The sequence below is a fragment of the Mauremys mutica genome, unplaced genomic scaffold (genome assembly GCF_020497125.1).
Source record: "Mauremys mutica isolate MM-2020 ecotype Southern unplaced genomic scaffold, ASM2049712v1 Super-Scaffold_100418, whole genome shotgun sequence".
NCBI lineage: Eukaryota > Metazoa > Chordata > Testudines > Geoemydidae > Mauremys > Mauremys mutica.
Window position 1 is genome coordinate 186,227 of NW_025423337.1, and position 24,705 is coordinate 210,931.

At 44.1% G+C, this 24,705-nt stretch overlaps 1 protein-coding gene across 1 annotated transcript in view; it reads left to right on the top strand.

Moving 5' to 3' along the window:
- Nucleotides 1-24,705, top strand: part of LOC123361231 (pappalysin-1-like) — a 248,369-nt gene that overhangs the window by 27,537 nt on the left and 196,127 nt on the right.

Consider the following 24,705-nt stretch of genomic DNA (forward strand, 5'->3'; position numbering starts at 1 on the left):
TTCTTAAACAAATGAGGTATTTATAATAATACCTGTGAACATCAGACTAATGGCAGTCCTGCCAGCTGTCCATTCCTTCATATTTATTGCTTCTCTTGTATTTTTTCTTTTGTGTATGTGTGTGTGTGTGTAATTGGCGCACACCTGTCTCAGCACAAGTCCTCAGACCTGCCTTGCCACTGATTCCAAATTTACCCTCTCACTACAGATTGTCAAAGATTCAAACGGCCAACTTGGGGAAATCCACAAGTTGTATGTTAGAGTGCTGAATAGCTGATTTTAGCCACAAGCCCTCAGAGTGTGGGAGTCAAAACCATAGGAAGGTCGCATTTGGTGAGGGAAGAGGCTCTGGGGTGACAGCGATTTAAATACCTTTAGGCAGATCTCAGTTTACTGGGACTTCTTTAAAGAGTAGACAGTTTATTCAGGGCCCTTTAATGTTATGTCAATGCAGCTTTCTTTGTGCACGCATAAGGAGGGAATGTCAGTAAGCGATTATAGAGAGGAGGGGCCTGAGTATGGGGGCAGGGGATGGATCACTTGATGATTACCTGTTCTTTTCATTCGCTCTGAAACATCTGGCATTGGCCACTGTCACAAGACAGGATACTGGGGTAGCTGGACCTTTGGTCTGACCCAGTATGGTCGTTCTTATGAGTATCAGGACTTCTAGCTTCTGTTATGAGCTTTGTGTCTTTGAGCAAGTAATTTAAGTGCCTCAGTTTACACAACTGAAAAATGGGGAAAGTACCCCTTCTCTTCCTGACAGGGGAGCTGTGTGGGCTAATTACATAAAATTCATAAAGCAGTCTGAGATGCTTGGATGAAAGGGTCTACATGTGTACATAAATATAATCGTTTATTTTGTACCGGGGTCTCAATCTCAAATCACTTTTGCTGCTTTGACACCAGTTTAACTCCAGTGACTTCAGTGGAGTTGCTCCTGATTTACACCAGCATATGTGAGAGTAGAATCAGACTCTTGTATATTTAAAAAAAACAAAACAACCCTCACCCTATGGTTTAAAGTTATTATGGTCTGTCTTAAACCTACATCAAATAGAAGGTAAGGGTGAAATTCTGTCCTTCGCACACATTGTTATGGCTTAGAGTTGAAGCTTATAGGGTTATGGGGGAAAAAAATGACACAGTGCTCAGAACACCCTGTGTTACCAGCCACAGCAGAGCAGATTAAGAAGGAAAATGTCAGCTGAGAGAGAATTCCCTACATTGTGTTGGCTCAAGCCATCTCCTTAATATTTTTAGCAGAGAGAAGTTTTAAAAGGACACTGTCAGCCCAAATTTACAAAACATCTGAGAAATGCTTCTTCAATTTTGTTTATATTATCCAATGGATCTTTTCAAAAATAAACAAATAAATATTCCTTGGCAGCTCGGCTCAAACACTGCATCCTTGTGATAGTTCAGGAGAGTCAGATCGTGAAATGGATTAAATACCAGTTATAAAAGAAGGAAACTGACCAATCTACTTTCATTGTCTAGTCAGAGAAAAATGCAGCTAAACAAACACCATCAGTAGAGAAATGGAAATTGGATTTTTTTTTAAATCTTCAGTTTTCATAACCCATGGCTTTAGTAATAACATAGCTAAGATAATTTTTTAAATGTGGTTTTTAACCTGACAGAGCCCTTTTAACAATTTTACTGTATCCAACATAACAAACATGCACAAACCTTTTAAATACAATCAAACAAGAAAAGCCTGACTCAGTTTCTTCATCTGTAAAATAGGGATAAAGATACTTAACTCTTTTGTAAATTACTTTGAGATCAACTAATGCAAAGTACTATATAAAAGCTGAGTATTTATTATGATTATGTATTATTTAATTTAAAATCACATGACATATTTAAGACTGTTCCTTAATATTCAGAAACTTTCAGGGCCAAATTTTCCAAACTGCCTGCCCGAAGTTGTGCGCAAAAAATGTGCGTGTGGAAGTTCAAGTAAGTCAAATGTCATTTGCAAAATATGCAGTTCCATGGACAAAACAGGCATTTCTACACACTGTTTTTTCACGCGCAACTGTTTATTCTTCTTTGGGTACCTGTGTGCGTTGTCATTTGTGGATTTGGTGCCCTCTGGCATGGTGCTCACAGAACATCTACCAAAGCTGTGGCCTTTGCAGCTGTATGAACGCCCCCTAGTGACTTCGGGGTCCCAGTGTATTTAGGAGCGTGCAGCCCCCAACTGCCCAAGGTACTTCTCCTCCACAGCGATAAGTACAAGGAACCTCCTTGTGTTGGATCTTCTTTGCAGATGCACATAGCCCCTCCCACAACTGAGAAACACAATCGTTTAGCTTAGATCATCAAAAAGAGAGAAAACATAATGTGGCCTTGGTACTGCCTTGGGGTTGCAACAGTCTCATTGATGGCCAGCAGCGCAGCAAAGAAAGTCTTTGAGAAACCTCACCTGTGTAAATGTCTATCCAGAATCCAATGTGAGAGTTGGATGTGTCCAGGAAAGGCTCACACCTCATCACAGCGCGCCACCTGTTGGGCATTCTCGCTCCGACCGCATCAAAACCAACCATTTGGGGCTACAGGCATACTTGATCACTGAGAGTCTTGTTGTACAGGCCTTGGCATCAGGGGTTCAGGCTAACAATACAATTGGCAATAAGCCACCCTGGCACTGAAGCCCTCGTCAATGGAATGGGTGACGCCTCAACCCCCTTGGTACCCCCTTTTGAGAAAGGTTCCATCACCATGGCTCCAAAGTCAGAGATTCAGTCAGGACTGCACCCATTCTGCACCCACACCTACCACTTTGGGCACCACGAATGGCGTTTCTGAGTCCTCATTCCCGCTGTTGGAGGTCTCATCACCTGTTGCTGAGGACATCTCTTTGTCCGCTACATCCTCTGCTTTGACTCCTGTCAAAGCTCAACATCAGCTAAGACGCTGAGGAGAGGGAAACAGAACTCTGACTCCTCGGAGGGCTCCCAGGAGAAAAGGAAACGGTGCCAGTCACATGATGATTCCTCGGCAATGTGTCGAGAGGAGGTCTCGGCTTCTTAGTCTTCCTCAGCACCATAGGGTCTCCACATTTTGCTGATTCATATTCCCCACCCAACCTCAATATCGCCTATACTGGACAATCCACTGCCATATAGGATCCTAGCATCCCCAGCAGAGACACTAACTTCCCTAGATCCCAGGGGGTGCTTGACCACTGCTCAACCCCAGACCCCACCCCCACTCCACCTTTTCCTCCAAGACTCCACCCCTGCCCTGCCTCTTCCTGCCTCCATTCTGCCTCCACCCCGCCTCTTCCCGCCCCACCTCATTCCACCCCTCCCCCCCTCTTCCTGCCCTCGCTCCTCCCCCTCTCTCCCAGCACCTCCTGCATGCCACTGAACAGCTCCTTTCAGTCCCCACTGGGAGGAGACTGAGCCAGCTCCTTTCATCCTTCTACCTAAGGGATATTCCATGACTGGTCCTCTCAGACTTGATGCATTCATTCCATCGCCCCTTAGAATTGTTATGTCCCATGTTAGAAGCAGCGCTGAGGGTGGTAATACAAATAATAATAGTAATAGACATTGCTCAGCCTGAACCAACAAGGCTGCCATGGCCCTGGCCTCCAACTCTGCTACAGGTTCCTTGGGTTCTCCTTCTGGCACCTTTGCCAGGGTCCTCGAATCCTTCAGCACTGCCCTTTCAGTCACGGTCCCTGCTGCAGCTATCGTGTCACTGGTGCCAATTCCAGCACTAGTGTTGTCACTGGCTCCCCATCCTTCCCTTCCAGCTCTCATACAGACTCCTAGGTGCCCTCTTTATGAGTTACCGGGGGTACTCGACCCCCCGCTATGTCCCAGGCCCTGCCCCCACTCCACCTCTTCCCCCAAGCCCATACCCCCACCCCACCTCTTCCCGCCCCAACTCTGCCTCATTCCGCCCCCTCCCCTGAGCGCACACCACCCTCACTCATTCCCTCACTCCTCCTCCCCCAACACATCCTGCTAAACAGCTGATCTGCGGCAGGTTGGAGGCGCTGGCTGGGATGGGGAGGAGCTGATCCGTGGGGCTGCCGGTGGGTGCTGAGCACCCACTATATTTTTACTGCAGGTGCTCCAGCCCCGGAGCACCCACAGAGTTGGTGCCTAACTACAGACTTCTCCACCAAAGAGTCAACCCTCCACAGCACCTGCAGATAGCAGTGGAGACAATGACAGAGGACTCCTTTATGATGATGACAACGTACAAATGGGGGGTGTCCCCAGGGACGGGGTATCACCAGATGACAATACTGCTCCCTTAGAGGTGTCCCCTCTGAGCAAGTTTCATCAGTTCCAGGAGCTGCTGGCCAGAATAGCTTATACGCTACAAGTGGACTCTGGTGCCATACCAACTGAAGCATCCATCCTTCTCTTTGATGTTCTGCAAGGGAAACCAATGATAGGATATCACTACCCCTACACAGGGATTTGATTGACCCAGCCAAGAAAATCTGCCTGACACAGTCTTCTTCTCCAACAGTTTCACAACAAGGGGAGAGGATCTTCCCAGTCCCATCACAATACTTCATATGTTTTGTTCAGCATCCAATCACTGGTTTAACTCATTGGTTGTTGCTGCGGCCCTGGAAGAGTCAAGAGATGCTGAATCCACCCATTCAGCCCTTAGAGACAGGAAAGATGCACTTGACAGGAAGACATATTTCCCGGATCTTTGGATGTGCACATCATTAGTTACCATGCAGTGATGACACGCTACCAGTATGACTTCTGGGAAACCATAACTTCTATCCTTCAGCAAAGGATCTGGCTGCTGAATAAAAATCATAGAACATCACCAGGGATCCTAATTCTCCGTGATAAAAAAAACCAAAATTCTCTGATTAAAAAAAATAAAAATCCATGTTTCTCCACGGTTAAAATGAAACACTGAACTTTAGTTTCCCTAGCCACAATATATATAGGCATCAGTTTAACGCAATGTTTTATTGATATATAGAACCTCATTTATCTGAGCCTCATTTATCTGGCTTTCTGTATTAACCCGAACCACCAGCTACTTGGAGCTGACAGAGCTCCGCTGCTGTCTGCACCAGACAGCTGGTGGTTCAGTTAATACTGAGAGCAAGATAATTGAGGCTCAGATAAACGGGGTTTTACTATATATTTTTTTTTCACAAGATGTAAAAATGAAAGATTCTCTGTACAAATGAAGCAGCAAAGAATCCTGTGGCACCTTATAGACTAACAGACGTTTTGCAGCATGAGCTTTCGTGGGTGAATACCCACTTCTTCAGATGTTGCATCTGAAGAAGTGGGTATTCACCCACGAAAGCTCATGCTGCAAAACGTCTGTTAGTCTATAAGGTGCCACAGGATTCTTTGCTGCTTCTACAGAACCAGACTAACACGGCTACCCCTCTGATACTCTGTACAAATGCAAATTCTGTGGTCCCCCCCCGCCCCCCGTTTTCGCATGGCAAATAGATTTCTAGAATCCCTGCACATCACGCCCTACATGTGGCATATGGTGTATCAGAGTCTTGTCCTAGTACAATGGCCACCAGAATCACTGTTTGCAGGTACTCATAGCTTTGCCCATCAGGCCTCATCGCAGAATCTCATGGACAGATGAAAATCTTCCCCTTGATGGCAAAAGTCTTTTCAGTGAAAAGACAGGTGAAACTCAAAGCCACCAGAGTGACTGCAAGCTCTCTTGGACTCATACACTTCACTGCCATTTTAGGTGGAAAGCCATGATGTGCAACAGATACCACAGACCTGGCTTGTCAGCATCCATTCATGCTTATGCACAGTACTGAAAGTGCCAGCAGACCTCCCATTCTGCCAAACAGCAAAGACAAGAATGAACTCTCCGAGCTCTGTAAACCAGCCTGCTCCATCAGCCTGGAGGCTGCAGGTTTAATATCAAAGTCAAGAGTCAGGTTCTAGTGTTCTGCATATCCTATCCTTTGTCTACTGCCTCCTCCATCTCTCCCTCTGGAGACCGTATTGTGCAGTCTATCAAACTTGATGCGAATCACATCAGATTGCTGTATAATGGAGTAGATTGTGGCTTACCTCCCTATTCTCTGTCTTACCCCTCCTCAGGGATGCTTCTCACACTGCAACTCTACAGGGAGAAATCAACTAATTCTTGGCAAAGGGCTCCAGAGAGGAAGTCCCTCAAGAACTGAAGGGAAGGGGCTTCTATTCAAGTTACTTCCTGACTCCCAAAAAAGGAGACAGTCTCTGCCCAGCCCTAAACTAAGGGGACTCAGAACCTTCAAGTTTGGGACACTTTCCTGGTGGAGCATAATTCCCCACATATCCCAAGGCGACTGGTATGGAACTCTTGACCTCAAAGATCCTTACGTTGACATAGGCATCAGGCAGTCACCCAAAAAATATCTGAGATTCCACCTACAGAATCAGCATCTAAAATGCAGAATTCTTCCCCATTGGTTTATCATCTGCACTTAGGGTGTTTATAAAATGTAATGTGTTTCGGTATCTGGTGGCTGATATTTATAGGTGTGCTATTGAACTTGACTGTAGGAAGCACCTCCCTACTAGAGGAGTGATTCCTCCGTACATGCAAGACCTGCAGACTCTGAAACAACGTTCATACATAAGGGTTTGCTTGACCCTGCTAGGGAAATCTTCCCTGCACAGTCTACTTTGCCAGCAGTTGCACTCATAGCTTCTTCCACATGTCATCCTTCATGGGAAACTTCATAGGAGACCTCTGCAACACTGGCTACTTTGAATGCACACACTCCAAATGTGGACAGCTTCAAGACCAATGGGATATCCCACCAGAGCTGTTAAAGAATCTTTTGTGATGGGAGGAGACAGTGAAAAGCAGGAATTTCATTCAGTCCTTCAGTTCCAACAGCTGCAGTCACTGTGGAACTCTCCAGCCATGGCTGCGGAGTCCGCATTCAACTCCGGGTCTGTACAGTGACCAGGGATCCAGACTATCCCTCAATATTCTGGAACTCAGAGTGACATTGGGCATTGCAGTCCTTCCTGCCCTCCCTCTTGGTGAACACAGTACAGATACTAACTGACAACGCCGCCGCAAGGCATGATGTAAACAAACCAGGTGGAGCTCGTTCCCCCATGTTGTGTCAGGAAGCGGTAAAGTTTTGGGTGCAGTGCATTCCCCATTGAATACGCCGAATAGCTCTGCAGCTACCAGCAGTGGAGAATTCTCAAGCAGATTGATCCAAGACCAACATAAATGATTATTGAAGGACTCAGGGACTCGGCACCTTTCTTCAGATGGTGAACTCCCTCAGTAGATGTTTGCCACCAAGGAGAGCATCAAGAGTCATCACTTCTGCTCCAGATCTAGTAGAGACAAAGAATTTCTAACAGATTGGAGCAGGGACTTTCTGTATGGTTTCCCACGCATACCATTACTGCTGTATTCGGAATAATACACACGACCCAAACAGGGTGAAAGCTCTTCTGGTTGCACCAGGGTGGCCCAGACAACATTGATATGCCAACCTATTACAATTCTTTCAACCTCCACTGTATCACCTGCCCTTATCCCTGGATCTCTTATCCCAGGCAGATGAGAGAATTCTCCACCCGAATCTACAGTCCCTAAGGGGCCTGACCTCTCTTGCTCTGTAAGAGTAAGTCAAGGAAACCTGAAGTCATAAAATATTATAGACAAAAGTGGAAACATTTCACCTTGAGGGTAGGTAATCGGTGACTTGGTGTAGAGCCTCCTCCCCCCATTTCTGCAAGTCTGTGTTATTTGCTACACTTAAAGGAAACTGACTTATCTGTGGCATCCCTGAAGGTTATTTAGTTGCAATTTCAGCAAAGTGCCAGCCTGTGCATGAGTTTCCCACGCTACAGTTAACTGATTCTATACAACCTGTTACAACACATTAGTGCCATGATTTCTGTAGGGTTTGGTTTTGTGTGTTAGAAGGCTTTTTCGGGGTGGGAGGGGTTGTTTGTATTATTTGAATTAGTTTAAATGTTAACTGGTTCTTTAAAGACTTTTCCAACACCTTTCCCTCAGCAGAGGAGTCTGCTACCATGTGGGATTCATATTTAGTATTTGCGAAGCTCATGGAGTCCCCATTCAAGCCCTTTGGAGACCACAAGTGGGTTACAAAACCGCATTCCTTACAGCCAGGCCCCTTTGGAAGTCTATGGCACTAAAGTGTTAGCAAACAGTCACGCTGTTCACGCCACGTGTGTGCTGCATTTCTTTCCCTCGGCACACAGTGGCCCCAGAACCAGGGGAGGGCCCAGCTGTCACAGGCTGGCTGGGTCTTTTCAAGGAACTTTCTTCCCCAGGCTGGGAAAATGAAGACGGTCGGGTCTCAGTGGTTAATTTCAGGAAGAGGCCTAAGGAGAGATTCCAGGCAGAAAGCCCCAGGAGTGGGGACAAGAGGGCTGCAGAGGGCAAGAAGGCTCCTGCAGGAGACCCCAAGACGCCATGGGAGAAAAGATTCCAACTGAAGTAAGACTGGGAGTGACTTTACAAGGCAGGGAAGGCTCTGGGCAGGAAGGTCCAGGAGGGGCTTGATGAAGTGTGGTGAAAGATGACTATATAAACCGTAAAATGAGAACTTTTCCCTGGGGCTTTGAGGACTTTATTTTGGAACTGTTTATGATACTAAACCAGCCCAAGCCAGGGTGTTACTGGCTATGAGAACAACCTCTGTGACATTTCTGAGGAGACGGAAACAGAGGCAGGGATGCTGCAGGGCTACCCCATGCCACAAGGGGCCTCTCTGGAAGCAGACACCCCATTACCACAACTATCATTCACCATTGGCCCCACCCCTTCAGGTACAACCTGTGCTGCGTGCTCTCCATCCCCAGCTAAAGAATCTGGCCCCCTGCGTGTACAACAGAAACACTGCTTTTGGGAAAATCCCCTTTAAGAGCTTTTTACTCTAGTAATAAAAATATAAAACAGATCAGAAGACAAAATCCACTGCTGGAAAAGGTAGGGGCCTTTTTTCCTGCTCAGAAACAATGGCTGGGCATCTGCTGCAGTCTAACATGCACAAACAGAAATACATGGCATCAGATATTGAGACATACATGGTCCTTCCACAGGTATTACATTCTGTGGAGAAAGCACATATTTATTAGTTGAGATCATCTTTAAAGTGCATGTGATGTCTCCCCAATAGGCCATATGTGATGATAGCACCCACTGAAATGCCTATAAAAAATCTGGAAGTGCTTTTTGATGCATTTGACAGTAATGGCTCCTGTAATGCTATCATGAAGGCCGGTGACACAAAGCCTTGTAACAGGTCTTTAAGGGCTGTTATGAGATGGCATTATCCCTGTGCAGCGCAGGGCTGTTGCAGTGTTTATAACACGTGCTTATTACAGATGTATTATAAAAATAATTTATGATGCTTGTAACAGTCACTGTAGAGCCGGATCTGATGAGAAGTGTGATGTTTAGGATCCAGTCCCACTGCTGTGGGATGGTCAGACCTGAAATAGAGACGAACCTTGTCATTAGCATTTCTGTTTGCTCAATGCACCAAGAGATGCATGAGAGTATGCACCTCATAGATTCATAGGCTCATATAGGTCTGCGCAAAATTCAGAATTCTTGTTTGACAGGGGTTTATAAGAATCTTTTCCTTCGGTTTTGATCTAAGCAAGTTTACACCTTCTGGGTTTTTGGTTTGTATGAACCCCCAAATTCTTAGTGAAACTCAATTGCGATGATTTCATTTGGATCCTATTTCAACACATAACACCTTAAATTAAGAAAGGTTTGCATGAAAGTAGTTCCGGGTTCATTAATAATGGATGGATAAACAGACAATTCAGAGCTTCCAAAAGGGTTAATGGCAGCTGTGTTGGAGAAACTCCATGTAACACGTGCCATTTTAGGGACATAACCATGTAATAAATGTCTTAAAAGTCAGGAAATTCAGAGTGAAAGCTGAAACTCCATATTTAATGCATGGTGCCTATGTATTCTAACAGGTGTGTTCAGTTCATTTCTTGGGAAGTCTGCAAGAGAGGGAACAGCAGAGGTGCTCTGAGGGTGGAGTTTAACCTTCAACTCTGAATTTCCTGGTATGTGCAAGTTAGAAGCGAGTGCTTAATTTTTCCCTATTGTAGTTTTTCATTTTTAATTTCCTTTTCCTTCTAATTAATGACAGCTAGGGGGACTCCACTGAGATTAGATCCGTTTCTTTGGGCCCAATCTGATCTCAGTGAAACTATTTGGAGAAACTGGACTAAGCAAAATTCTTTTCTCATTGGGCTAATGGGCTCCAGTAGCCCCTCCAGTCCCAGTAGACACCTGAGAGAAACTTAGTTCAGAGCAGTAATTTTACAGGGGACTTTGATGGCTCAGGAGGTATGTAATGGGACACGGAACCTTTAAATGACTGATTTAAATCCTGGAGCTGATTGGTGATCATTACTGACTGACAGCTGAGCGAAATGAGTTGGAATATCTCAGTCTAGTTGCCAATAGTCAGGTGTGAAAACCACCTTCGCGGCTGGCACAAATTGGCCCACTTGGTTATGTCTCAGCAAAGAGACCTTGGACTAGAAAGGCTTTGGAGAGTGAGCTCCCTTCTGACCCCTAGAGATGGGTCCTGCAGGTCAGGATTGAGTTACACTGATAGGGGACCCTTGCACCAGTGCTTCCTGTGTGTGTCCCTGTTGTGTGAATAAACAGAGGACTTCAGTCTCCTGGAGCTGTAACTTCAGCACTTCTCCCCAGTATTGAATACATTTTTAAAAATCCACTCCCATCAGCTGTGTAGCTAGAATTCACCAGAGTGAAGTATTCATAGAGAAATCTGAAAATTTCCCTGAGTTGCCTGGCTACTGGTTTTGTAACTGACCCGAAATTCGGGTCAGGTTTGTTATAAGATGTGAGAATCTGGGGCTAGTTTCAAATGAACATGTTAGACCTATTGTTTCACCTCAACATCTTGAGACACTTGTGATTTCACATGGATTTGACATGGAACTAGTCGAATCTCAGCAATTCCTGATGTTTTCCTTTGAGATATGGGGTTCATGCAAACATCAGCGTGAGAGTCTGGGTAAAGGACAGTGAACATAGCATAGGATCTTTGTTAGTCAAACACATAGCTAAGGCATCTTGTCACTTCTAGCAGAACCTACATTTAGGGAAATACCTTAGAAATGCCGAGAATATGGGAAATTCCCTTTACCTTCTGAGAAGCCAAACTCTTTCCTTTCTGATGGATAAAAGCTCTTTCCTCACCTTTACAGGATGCAGATGGATGGTTTTTGTTTTTTAATTCCCCGAGTCTTGTTCTGCCTAATCAGCATCATCATTTGTGTTTTCACCATTGGCTATTAACGCTGACCACAGCTGACAGGTTTAACTCTCCATAGGGTTATCCCAGGACCAGTAATAGGACTGGAGTAGCAGAAATGTTTAATTCAGTTAAACCAACCAAACGAAAACTTAGATTAGACTTTAAAACCTGCAGCTGCAACTCTACCTACCACCTTCGACTCTATCTCTGAACAGCTCTTTGTTCTGTCTCTATTTCTGGGACTCAAGGGTTTATTGAAGTTGGGGGGGGGGGAAGAAGGGGGTTGCTAAGTGAAAAAGCCGGTGAGCAAATGGAAATACCCTCCTATTTCCTCAGTCTAGTGAAGGAGTCAGTCTCTCTCCCTCCCTCCTCTGTTATGGGGGGCCTCCTTTTCCGTTTTCTCAAGTTGGCAACGACCTTATTTAATCAGTTTGCTCTGATGTGGAGCCAAGAAGGGGCTCCTCTGGGTGATGTCGGGTCTTGTGTGCATTCAGACATCCACAGCTGTTAGTGAGCAAGGGTTGGCGTTTGACTACTGAGGGATTTTTTATAGCCACAGAGGGTGACTATTAATAGAAGGAATTTACCAAAACATAGAACTACCCAGCACTGAAAAGCGTGGGGAGGTTCAGGGTGGTGAGGTGGGGAGTGAAGCAGGGAACCTATGGGATTCATGCCAGGAAAAAATCAGTGTTGAAATTATACCAAAAGATAAAGTCAAATGAACAACGCTGAGAAAAGGGTTGAATCTGTTCCTTGCACTGCAATAGCATTTCTTTTCCTTTGTTAATGACCTGGTCTGACCTTATGGATTTATTTCTCAATTGTCTCCTTTTGAACAAAATTGTAGTGAGAAAAAAGTTAACAAAAACATGGGTAGAAAATGTCAACTTTTGGGGGACTTATTAGACTGTGGAATAATTGCCCAAGGGAAGCGTTGGACTCTCCACCCCTTGAGACATTTAAATTTAGACTGGAAGACATATGTGGAAAATTGTGCGTTAATATGGTATGGACTAGAATTTTTTTTCCAGCTATGATTTTCCTGATAAGATTGTGTGAGCTTTAAGGCCACACAGTCACGTTTACAGGTGTAACAGGAAGGATTGGTTATTAAGCAAGGAGCAGAAGGAGACAAAGGTGCCAATTTCATATCTATTTTAGAGAGTGGTTGGCTACTGATAAAGATGCAATGTCCATCAGGAAATAGACCTGTTATTCCAACTCCTCATACATTTTGCTTTCCAAAGACATACAAGAAATGTGCCCAACTCCCTCTGACTTTCAAAGGGTAATTAGTGTCTCACTCTCCATTGTCCCTTTGAAAAGCTTCCCTTATATTGGATTTTTTGTGTGAAATAGAAATGAGACAGAGACAGATTATTTGTCAACAATTCAGAATAAAGAAAGAAATGTAATACATTGTATAACACATGAGGGTCGCCCTCAACAGAGCCAGAGCTTAGTTTGTTTCAGCAAAACACCACAAAGTTGGGAAACTTATCCGAACTGTCTCGGTCTCCAAACTGATCTGGGAAACTTAAAGGAAAACTCCTGAAAACTCCAGGGCTTCCTGTTTCCCTTGAGGCTTGCAATACTGCTAGAACATCTTTCCTTGCAATATGCCAGGTTTCTGCTTTCAATCCCACCAGGAACCTGCAGTGGAGAGGTGTAGGAAAACCTGAGAAAAAGTAAAGGAGAAAGTTACATGGCCTTTTTCTAATGTCAAGGAAGCTCAAGTTAGGTTTTGGCTCAGGATTTTGGGTGAAAGGTTTTTATTTCATCTGCACGTAGAACTTGTTTGCCGTTAGGGCCTCATTCTGTGAGGTGCAGGACACTCTCAACTCCCACTGACTTTGGTGACAGTTGAAGATGCTCATCAGCTGTTAGTAGGCACTCCGCACCATGCAGGATTAGCCCCTTTGTCTAGAGCAGACTTCCCCTTTACTTCACATTCCTAAACGTTCATTTCACCGTTTTCATTGAAAAAACACAGAACACTGCACGTGAATGGTATCCTTTCCATCCAGGCGGGGATTCCAAAGCATGGGCTTTCACCAAGGTCCTGATCCGAACCCCACTGACATCAATAAAAAGACTCCCATTGACTTCAGTAAGCTTTGGATCAGGCCCTAGATTCATATAGCAACGTTGATATGGAAGTGACTTCTGGGGTGGGGAAGACAGTAGCCAGGAGGGCAGCCAGTACAAAGCAGCAGACTGCACCAAACATAACGCAAAATGCTCCTGTCAGGCAGATGCAGTGGATGTATCTCCCAGTTTGCCTGAGGCTCTCTTGACATTTTGAATCATTCCCTGTATGCCAGTTGGATCTGTCTAGAGGCTGAGAGTTCCAGGTTTCCGATACCCCTTTCATATGTTCAGGTTTCATCTGATAAATCTGTTGCTGGGGCTAGATTTACATGTGGATTTTTGCTTCCAAGTCCCATGTTTTCTAGCAAACATAGACTTAACCCTTTAGATCTCTTTGACTTGAATGTGCACAGAGTATCAGCCTACCTCCCTGAGATTCATATTATCTGAAGCAGGTTAATTTTGAAGCTAGTATACCCTGTTGCAACAGTTAATTAAAAAAAACACCTCCAAATGGAATGTCTCAGATAATTTTCTCCCCCAAAATGTTATACAGTGGGATCCCAGTTTTACAAAGTTCTCAAGATTTTATTAAGCTGAGATTGTAAAATTGAGAGAATCCATTCTGTCTCTGAGGGGGACATGAAGGCATTTCAGATTAAAGTGAGTGTTGTAAATTCCGGTTTTATAAAATTGGGGATCTAATGTAGTATATTTCACTATTTCACTCGGAGGGTGGTGAAGCACTGGAATGGGTTACCTGTGGAGGTGGTGGAATCTCCAGCCTTTGAGGTTTTTAAGGTCAGGCTTGACAAAGCCTTGGCTGGGATTATTTAGTTGGTGTTGGTCCTGCTTTGAGCAGGGGGTTGGACTAGATGACCGCCTGAGGTCTCTTCCAATCCTAATCTTCTATGATTCTATGATAGGCCAAGGAGTGACCTTATAAAACATTTTGCTTGGACCATCAAAAGTCAGATTTACAGTCACCAAAAGCTTAGGTTCTGTAGAAGACAGGAGGTTGTCATTTAGTGGCATTTTAAAGCTTAGCCTGTACAGGGAATCACCATGACACACTTGATATGTGGTTGGGATATGGCAACCAAGTTGTACTATAATACAACTGGCACATGTCATGACAAGGATAACAGCTAGACTGCGGGGGATAGCCATGAGTCGGTCTACCATACGCCTTTCCATTCATACACATTCCCATATTTCCCAAAAGTGTGGCATGGAACTGTTACCCTGTAGATGAAAATTAGAGTGATGTGGTTCTCCTCTCTCATAATGCTATTCACCAATGGAGAAACTATTTGATTGTTATACTCACTCTTTAATAGAAGTCTGCATTTGTAAAAGATTAAGGCAGGTCATTTGCATATAAGTTCCTTGGTGCGGAAAGGGGTAATTTTCAACTGTCATGTCTGAGGGCTGTCATGAAGTATGTGCGTACAGTTTCCTACAGTTATCCATGACATGTAGGTGCATTATTCCATCTTTCATAAGCTACCAGTCCAATTTTGTGGGGTTTTGGGAAATGCATCCCCCAGAGAATATCCACAATCAGCTTGATTTGGACTGCTAATGCTTTCTTTCTGATCTTTACATTAGCAGATCCGTATGACAGGGTATACATATGTCCTTCCATCTGTCTAGTGTCTCAGCATCTGATGTGGCTGCTGTCCATTCTTTATTTAAGGAGTAGAGTATCTTTTCCATACGACATATCCTTCAGTTCAACTAATCTGCCAACACGCAAGCAAACTATTTTTTGCCTTGCCATACATCTTTTGGGATTACCACTCGGTAATGCAGCGAAGTCTTTCGTTCTGCTGCTTATTGCAGGCTTGACCTGCGGATCTGGAGGGAGGATTTTGACTTTAGGGAATGAACTATTTTAGCTGTGTTTCCCAATCATACAAAGATTACGCCCACCAACACTTTTCCTGCCATATGCTCCCTCTCCCAACAACGGAAAAGAAATTCTTTCGGTCAGTGGGATTTAAGGTCACTGAAGGTGGAGACTAGAATTGAGTGAATTTATTTATTCTGTGTATTCTGGTAGTGCCTAGGAACTCAGAGAGAGCCAGCAAATTGCAGCAGACAATTTATTTGACCATTTTAGACCTTTGTCTGTTAATGAATGAGCCAAAAACAAGTTCATTATGTGAAATCGTCCAACTGGTTCTTTATATGAACCTATTCCCGCCTACAGATTGTGCTTGCAAACTCTTCATTTAAGTCCTTTTCTTTGAGTATTCACTGTTCTTAATTCCCTGTTGATGCTGCTTGTTTGGTTAAATGCTCTTGTTGTTTCTGTTTCCATCAAGGGCTGTCCAAGTGAGTGTTTACAATACAATTAAATGTGCAAATACACAAGCAAATGTGAATGTGATTTGTGCCAGTGGTTGAAGGAGATGAGGGAAAGGGTCCAGGAATACCTACTGAAGTGAATTCATGCCGTTTGCTGCATTGTTTGGCCTTATTTGTACCTGTGTTTAGAAATACGTTTTGCACTTTTAGGAGGTTGCACGTTTCATTGCTTCTGTGGGCCAAGCTCATTGCACACACCAGCGGCTCTTTAGGGTTGCCAGGTGTCTGGTTTTCAACCAGAAAGTCAAAAAGGGGACCTGGCAGTGTTCAGTCAGATGCACTGACTGGACACCAGAAATCTAGTTACTGTGGGGGAAGGGGGGCACCAGATCATCAACCCGCACTAGCCCCTGCTCAGCCGGGGCCACCTCTTACCTGCAGGCAGGCAGCAGGCTTTGCGTCAGGCTGCATCTCCCATCCCAGCTCTGGAGCAGAGGGAGCCCAGTTTGGGGAGAGGGAGCAGGAGAGGATCCAGGGAGGAAAAAGGAGGGTGAGAGCAACAGGAGGAGGAGGAACCGGGGGTGGGGCCTCAAGGGAAGAGATGGAGTAGGGAGTGGGACCTGGGGAAGAGGCACAGCTGGGGTGGGGTCTTGGGAAAGAGGCAGAGCAGAGGGTCCAGTTTTCAGAAAGTTGGCAACCTCAGCCTTCTTGCATCCCTTCATTCTGTGTGCCACCCTGCCATCCCCCTCTATTTTCGGAACTTGCTGCAGAAGCACTGGGGCCTTCAGCTCTGTGGCAGCCCTTCTGGCAGGATCCTGAGAAGCATGGAAGCCCTGGGAGCCTGAGGAGCCCCAGGTCCATGGTAGCTCACCTGGCAAGCTGCCTGGGAACTGAAATGTTCCCAAGTCAGTTTTGCTGGTGGAAAGTCATTCCCTTGAAAAATTTCCAACCAGCTCTACTCTTTCCGTGTTGCCAACTCTGAGTCTCTTTAATGATCTTTAATGTTTTCTTAAAACCCCAGCTCCTGGAGTCCTGTGATTATCTGAGAAATTCAGGTTTCATTTTTTTAAAGTAAATTCCTAGACCTCATGGTTGAGGAGAAAAGATTAATAATGTGACTTCTTAAAGGCTTGTGATAGACCCAGGCCAGTTGGGAAGAGCAGAGTAGTAGAAGGGAGATATACTGGCCACTGGATAAGAAGTTTTCTGTTCCCTGGGTGACCAGAGCAGGGGCTGCTCCAGGCTAATGAGAACACCTGACTCCAATTAACTTGCTAAGAGTCAGGTGAGGCTGTTAAGCACCTGACTCTAATTAAGGCCCCTCTGATGCTATAAAAGGGCTCGATCCAGTCAGGCCAGGGGGAACCTGGGGAGAGGAAGTGCGTGTGAGGAACTGGGAGCAAGAGGCATGTAAGAAGCTGAGAGTGAGTAGGCATACTGCTGGAGGACTGAGAAGTACAAGCATTATCCGACATTAGGAGGACAGTCTGGTGGTGAGGACAAAGAAGGTGTTGGGAGGAGGCCATGGGGAAGTAGCCCAGGGAGTTGTAACTGTCGTGCAGCTCTTCCAGGAAGCACTCTAGACAGCTGCAGTCGACAGGGCTGGAACCTGGAGTAGAGGACGGGCCCGGGTTCCCCCCAAACCTCCCAACTCCTGATCAAGCACAGGAGGAACTGACCTGGACTGTGGCTTCTACCAGAGGGGAAGGTCTCTGGGCTCTTTCCCGACCCACAGGGTGAATCTGTGAGGCGAGCAAATCCACCAATAAGCGCAGGACCCACCAAGGTAGAGGAGAAACTTTGTCACAGGCTCAGAAAGCAAATAAAAATCTTGTGATATTTGAACATTTAGGGTTGGCAACCCTTCTTGGTCCTCTTGAATTGAGGCTTCAGTCTTCAAATTATGTTCATATTATCATCTTGGTCTCCTTCCAACCTCTTCTACCAGTTGGTTCCAAATATGGACTGAGAGGAAAATTCAGCCTTAATATCAATTGAATCAGGTTTTCAGCTCTTCCTCAGAACTGAGGAAAGGTGAGATTATCCTAATGATAATAATAATTATCCCACTGATGATCTGCCTGTTAAATAGGTATCAAAATAATGCAGAATTCTTCCAGAACGTAAAGAAACAAGATTTGAGAGTTCATTGTGGTGTTACAACAAAAGCAGAAGAGAAACAGCATCTACAAAGCAAGGGTGTTATTTTGCAAGAGACAGAGCTGAGTTGGTTATTTTGGCCCATCAAGTATTGAAGTATCCGTAACAAACCTAGCTCCTTTGTGAACGTATAAGGGGTTTTATTGCTGTTGTGGGCCTGGTTCCAAGCCTTTCTTTTTCCAGCAGCAAATGTGTGTTTCATTTTGTTGCATAGAGTTTATGTGCAGGAGGTCTCTGTAAATATTCAGCAAGAATTAATGTCAAAAAATGAGATGAGAGGAGCAGAGACCTTGAGCTTGTTCTCTTTTCTTTTCAGTTTTTACTGCTGAACACTAAATTAGGATAGAGACCAGAGGGAGGGTTAAAAGGTTAAGCATCAGGTATGGAACACCCAGGCTCCTTGGACCCCCCAGCTGCAAACCCCAGTGGGGTCAACTAAACCAGGCCATTGACTGGATGGGTCTGTCACGGAAGATCTTAAAACGTTAGGTCCTATCTGCTAGGCAGAGATGGCCAGATGCACAGAGTGTGCGTGAGAGTCCACAAGGGATGGATGACAAGGTGCAAGAAGCCTCTTTCTCCCTCTCTGGGTAAGTCCATGGCAGCAAGCCTCCCAGCGAGGCCTGGATGTCTGGAGAGGCGGGTGGGCTTCAGAGCCTGAGGTCCAGTCCCAGCTGCAACTTCAGAGCACTGTCTATGCAGCTATTTTTAGACTGCTAGTGGGAGCCCCTCTAGCCCGAGTCTGTCAACCTGAGCGGGGAGGCTGGTGACCGCAGACTGAGTCGACATACGCCCGATGCTATTCTGCAGGGACCAGCCACCATGTAGCTTGGAGGCCCAAGCCCTGCCCTGATATCTGCCTGACAGGGTGTTGAAGAATGGCAACAGGGCAGGCCAGAGTCGCTGTCTCCTCCTTCCTGGGCCTGCGGAGCTGTTTGGGCATGGAAACCGGGAGCCGGTGTGACAGCTTCTTTGTCAGCGTGTGATGCTCAGGACCACCAGGAGGCGAGGAAAGCTGAGTCTTTTGATCACAGTTCCTTTTCGGGTGCCCGGTCCCAGTGCACCTGAAGGATGTCAAGTGTACGATATGGCTTGTAGTTTCAACTAGGAACCAGAGATAGGACTTGGCTGTAATTAATATTTATAATGGAAAGTACTTAGGCAACCTAAATATAGGGATCACTACCAGCTCTCTCTATAATAGTGGATTTTGTAGAGACAACAAAAAGAACCTGTGGTGCTCTCTGGCTGTGAGTCTGATTAACACAGCCTTTGCTGTCTCATGTCACCACAGGGGGGCTCCCTATGTCCTGGCCTGGATCATGGAAAGGACTATAGGGACACTGGGTATCCATCAGTGCTTCCCTTAAGAGTAAGGGTCTGTTCTGTATCCTAGGCCATAAAAGCTTCTCCCACGCCTACTTGTTGTGCAATGTGCTCTACAGTTATTGTCAGCCTGGCTGTTCTTGGACACTCTGTGATATAAAAGGTGATATATAACTGTCAAGTATTATTAGAACAGCAGCCGCTCATTCATTGGAAGCAGAGTTCTGATTCCATAAGAGAGTCTGGTCATGACAGAAGATTGCCTGCAGCTCCTTCTGAAATGGTTGAGCTACTGGATTCAAAGGAAGGCTGACTTATTCCATGACCGCTCACTTTCTCTCTGTAGTTTAGGAGAGCTTCGGTGGTTCACCCAGGTAATACTCTCAGATGCTGAGATAAGAATGATGCCACCTGCTCCTCAAATATTGCATGCATAAGAAAATGTAAGCATGAATAACAAAAGGTATTTAATAGAAGAAAGGATGTAGTATGGTTTTGTAGTTAGTTCACAGTTCTTAGACTCAAGCGATTTAGTTTCTACTCCTAGCTCTCATACTGACTTATTGAGTGACTTTGATCAAGTCATTTTATCTCTGCACCTCAGTTTCCAGATGTATTATGGGGATAATGATTCTAATTACTTTCTTCAGAGAGGGTGGAGGGGGGCTTGAGGCTTAAGCAGTTATGGTGAAATTCACTCTATTGCAGATTTCAGAGTAGGAGCCGTGTTAGTCTGTATCCGCAAAAAGAACAGGAGTACTTGTGGCACCTTAAAGACTAACAAATTTATTTTAGCATGAGCTTTCGTGAGCTGCAGCTCACTTCTTCGGATGCATAGAATGGAACACACAGACAGGAGATATTTATACATACAGAGAACATGAAAAGGTGGAAGTATGCATACCAACAGGGAGAGTCTAATCAATTGAGATGAACTATCGTCAGCAGGAGGAAAAAAAAACTTTTTGAAGTGATAATTAAGATGGCCCATAGAAGGTGTGAGGAGAACTTAACATAGGGAAATAGATTCAATTAGTGTAATGGCCCAACCATTCCCAGTCCCTATTTAGGCCACAGTTAATTGTGTCTAGTTTGCATATTAATTCAAGTTCAGCAGTTTCTCTTTGGAGTCTGTTTTTGAAGTTTTTTTGTTGCAAAATTGCCACCTTCAAGTCTGTCACTGAGTGGTTATAAAGGTTGAAGTGTTCTCCCACTGGTTTTTGAATGTTATGATTCCTGATGTCAGATTTGTGTCCATTTATTCTTTTGCGTAGAGACTGTCCGGTTTGGCCAATGTACATGGCAGAGGGGCATTGCTGGCACATGATGGCATATATCACGTTGGTAGATGTGCAGGTGTATGAGCCCCTGATGGCGTGTCTGATGTGATTAGGTCCTATGATGGTGTCATTTGAATGGATATGTGGACAGAGCTGGCATCGGGCTTTGTTGCAAGGATAGGTTCCTGGGTTAGTGTTTATGTTGTATGGTGTGCGGTTGCTGGTGAGTATTTGCTTCAGGTTGGGAGGCTGTCTATAAGCGAGGACTGGCCTGTCTCCCAAGATCTGTGAGAGTGAGGGATCATCTTTAAGGATAGGTTGTAAATCTTTGATGATGCGCTGGAGAGGTTTTAGTTGGGGGCTGTAGGTGATGGCTAGTGGCGTTCTGTTATTTTCTTTTTTAGGCCTGTCCTGTAGTAGGTGGCTTCTGGGTACTCTTCTGGCTCTGTCAATCTGTTTTTTCACTTCAGTAGGTGGGTATTGTAGTTTTAAGAATGCTTGATAGAGATCTTGTAGGTGTTTATCTCTGTCTGAGGGATTGAAGCAAATACGGTTGTATCTTAGAGCTTGGCTGTAGACAATGGATCGTGTGGTGTGACCGGGATGGAAGCTGGAGGCATGTAAGTAAGTATAGCGGTCAGTGGGTTTCCGGTATAGGGTGGTATTTATGTGACCATTGTTTATTAGCACAGTAGTGTCTAGGAAATTGATTAGACTCTTCCTGTTGGTATGCATACTTCCACCTTTTCATGTTCTCTGTATGTATAAATATCTCCTGTCTGTGTGTTCCATTCTATGCATCCGAAGAAGTGAGCTGCAGCTCATGAAAGCTCATGCTAAAATAAATTTGTTAGTCTTTAAGGTGCCACAAGTACTCCTGTTCTATTGCAGAGGTCATCCAGCTCAAGGCCTCTGCACCACTTACATCCCACTTAAGCCCTCCAAATATAACTTAAATCAAATGCAGAGGCCTTGTGCCAAGTGAATTTCACTCAATGTTTGTGAAGCATTTTCAGACTCAGATGCAAAGTGCTATAGAATTGCTAAATAATATAACTGGAGCTTTAGCTAATTTGCTTAAAACATACATTCATTGATATATTGTTTTAAATTCTTGGATATAAGAATGAGTCTTATTCTAGCCAAAAGGGCTTTGGAGAAGCAGCAAGGGAAGTCTGTTTTAACAGAACTAGTTTGTGGAAAATATCCTTACACCACTTCTTTCTTTATTATTTGACTTATCTCCATGTTACAATGGTTCAGCATGTAGAGTCTGGAAAAACATCAGGGTAACGAGGGCAGAGTGAATATCAGATGGAGATGACGGATGTATAACAGGCAAATTACTGTATATTTCTCATGGGTCACTTGGCCTCAGTCTTGAAAAGAAAAAAAATAGCAATAAAAGACAAAAGAAATAGATAAAACAGACAGTGTTGCTGATGATCAAGTATGGTGAAATTTATTCCCCACAATGTACTTGCTCTTTGAAAATGTGTCCTCCTCGCAATTCACTGTAAATGAATTCTACTTTCAGTCTAAAAAGGTTGTTGTGTAGAAAGAGCACAATTCAGTTTGCCAGAACTACACCATCTTGCGTTCACCCCACATCCTCCTTTTCCCTCCCAAAAGCTGGCCGTCCAGGAAAAATTCTCATAGTTCTTTATAGTTAGTTGGCTTAATTTGCAGTTGGTCAGCTTAATTATTGATTATGAAGATAAGAATGGCTATATTGGGTCTGACCAAAGGTCCATCTAGCCCAGTATCCTGCCTTCTGACAGTGGCCAATTCCAGGTGCTTCAGAGGGACTGAAGAGAACAGGTGATCATCAAGTGATCCATCCCCTGTCAACCATTCCCAGCTTCTGGCAAATGGAACACCATTCCTGCCTTCACAGCATCCTCTAGCAAAATGTTCCACAGGTTGACTATGGCTCCAGTTTTTCAAGATGCTGAGCAGCCTCTACTCTCACTGCAAGAATGAGCTCAAAGCTTTGTACCACTTCTAACAGTAAACTATACAGAGGAGGAAGCTACCGAGATAACACATTTGTGTTCCTCAGCAGCACAATACTATGCAAATCCATAGGTGTAGTCCCCTGTGAAACTGGACAGTGTAACTGCTGGGGTGGGTGAATTATTCTGGATGTATTAAGAGTCACTGTGAATCTTTGCCTAAAGCTCAGACTGAAACGCTGACATCTGAAACATATTGGATAACCTTTTGCACCATTTTTTCCTGAGCCTCTACTGTTCCCCATCCCAGCCAGGACCAGCAGCAGAAGTGTAAAAAATATCTGCTCCCACTGTATTTCTGAATCTCAGCCCAAGTTTGCGAAAGGATTTGGTGAGGATTTATGAAACATTTGAGAGAAATCTGTGCTGAGATTTGAGTAAGCCCTCCTCTCTCTTTACAAAAGTGAGTTTAATTGGCCAGAAATTAGGCAAAAATTGGTAATTTCAGGGGACATTTGCTTTGAGACTTCAAATTGGAATTCAAAAGTAAAATCTGATTCTGTTCCCACTTACACTAGTTTTACACTGGCATAACTACATTACTGCCAGTGGGATTACTCTGGATTTACACCAATGTAAATGAGACAGAAATTGGCCCAGAGTACAGACCAATACTAACCAGAAGAAAAAGAAAAGTGAGTGTAGCCCTCAAAACTTGGATCAATTCCCCTTGAATTCCCCTCTTTTGAACAAACCAAAATCCAGGATTATTCAGATTAATGGTTGTCGTTCAGACCATTAAATAGATATTGGCCATTTGGAACATTCAGAAGTTGCTTATGGGCATTTGTGTAAAATATAGCTGTATTTTGTATTAGAGATTCCTTAGGGGAAAGTCCAGTGGAGTAGTATAGGGATGAAGCCAGTAGGATTCTATAGAAATTACTCCAAACTATTGGAATTTAATAAAGAATAACTTCTTATAGCAGGAATATGCTTAATTTATTCCGTTCTGTAGAATGGTTCAAAAGTCCTGTAGAAAAGCTATAATTTTCTATCAAATGCTCTAGTATTTTTCTGTAAGGATGAGTTTACACTAAATCCGTCCAAAGTTTGCAGAAATTCCCCAGTCTGACTCTGGCTCTGGTCCCTATAGTAAACCAAAGCAAAATTCAGAATCCAAATGTATTCAAAATGTTAGATAGTTCAGCTGCATATTTGTTTAGATGGTAAGCTCCTTGGGCCAGGGACTGTCTTTTACCATGTGTTTGGCAACCCGTTGGGGCCAAATAATAAGTAATTCATATCTAGACCCAAATTTTACAACACTGTTGCAATTACTGTTGAGGCTTTTGATGATGGTCTAAATCTAAAACATGACAAGCTTGAATCACCAGAACCATAAGAAAAGCCAAGATGAGCTTAGAATAAACTCAGTTTGTAGAAAGTTTGTTATGTAGAACACCGTTGTATCAGCAGAAAAAAAACCCCAGACACCTCTCATAAACATTCAGGTTTTTATCCAGTTGTTTACATCACTTTACATCATCTCCTTGGAGTCCTTTAATTTATTCTATCCTCTCCAAACATTTCTCTCTATTCTTCAGACAGAAGAGCAGATCTAGGAAGTCTTGAGGACATTTTGCTGCAGTAAACAAACCGAAATTCCTAAACAGATTCAAAGTTGTAAGTGGGACAGTACTTGGAACGTACGTTTGTAGATTGAAGCCAGTCGTCTCCTCTTTTGGTTGCTGCCAGGACTACAATTTCAGGTTTGGAGTTCTACTTGCGTATAGGCAGTGGGCCGGATTCAAATTGGAATCAAATACTTTGCTGTTCTTGCAACATTTTGGTTACACCATACCTCAAGCTTCTGCCTCATCCAAACCATCCAAAGTAGCTCTGAAAGCCTTAGTCTCTATTAATTATCATCATCCTCATGATTTATTATTAAACACATGGCCAGTGTCACAGATTTATACTGCTCTAAACATAGATGAGACATGTTTCCTGCTCCAGAGGATTTATTGATTCTGTCTTAAATGACTAGGAAAACTGAGTTTACTACCATGAACAAGTCTTTATTGTAAGGTCAGACAAAATTGTACTGGAAACCCTGGGAGGCTATACATCTTCATAGGATGTAACCATTTTGTGCAGATTTTTAACATGCACATAGCATCACACTTTAAAATAAAAGAAAGTAAAAGCCCAGAAAATGCCTGTATTTTGGAAGGGGGTGGATCAGGAATAGATTAGATTGTATAACTGTTAG